This window comes from Suricata suricatta, chromosome 17 (genome assembly GCF_006229205.1).
Source record: "Suricata suricatta isolate VVHF042 chromosome 17, meerkat_22Aug2017_6uvM2_HiC, whole genome shotgun sequence".
Taxonomy (NCBI): Eukaryota; Metazoa; Chordata; class Mammalia; order Carnivora; family Herpestidae; genus Suricata; species Suricata suricatta.
The window spans coordinates 38,328,283-38,328,888 of record NC_043716.1 but is presented as its reverse complement, the minus strand read 5'-3'; positions in this window follow the sequence as shown (position 1 = coordinate 38,328,888).

Here is a 606-nt window from a genome sequence, read left to right as displayed (position 1 = left end):
CTGATAATGAGTGACACTGAGCATTGTTTCATGTTTCTGTTACTTAATATTGGATCCTGACTGAATCAGGACCTTGGTGGGTTGCTCATATATTTTGGTCCTGGAGACCCATAACCAACTGACCATAATCATGGATCCCTACAGATTTTATCATTCCACATCCTGTTCTAGCCTGCTAGCACTGAAATGCCCCTACTTGACCTCTGCCACGTAGAATCCCATTGTTATTGAAGTAGGAATCTTCATTCAGCTGTAACATCTCTCATCTGAATCCTCAGAGGATACTGCTGCTGTGCTTTTCAAAGATGTTGTGTTCCCTCTTATGTAGGTATTTTTTTCTATTTTGGAGAGAGACAGAGAGAGAGTGAGCGAGCAGGGGAGAAGGGCAAAGGGAGAGAGAGAATCTTAAGCAGGCTCCATGCTCATCACAGAGCCCAATGCGGGGCTCGATCCCACAACCCTGGGATCATGACCTGAGCTGAAATCAAGAGTTGGACAGTCAACCAGCTGAGCCACCCAGGTGCCTCCTTGTTTATGTATTTCTTAATTTCTAGAGTCAACACAGTGTCCTCTGGGCTCTCATATTTGGAGAGTTGTTGAATGGAT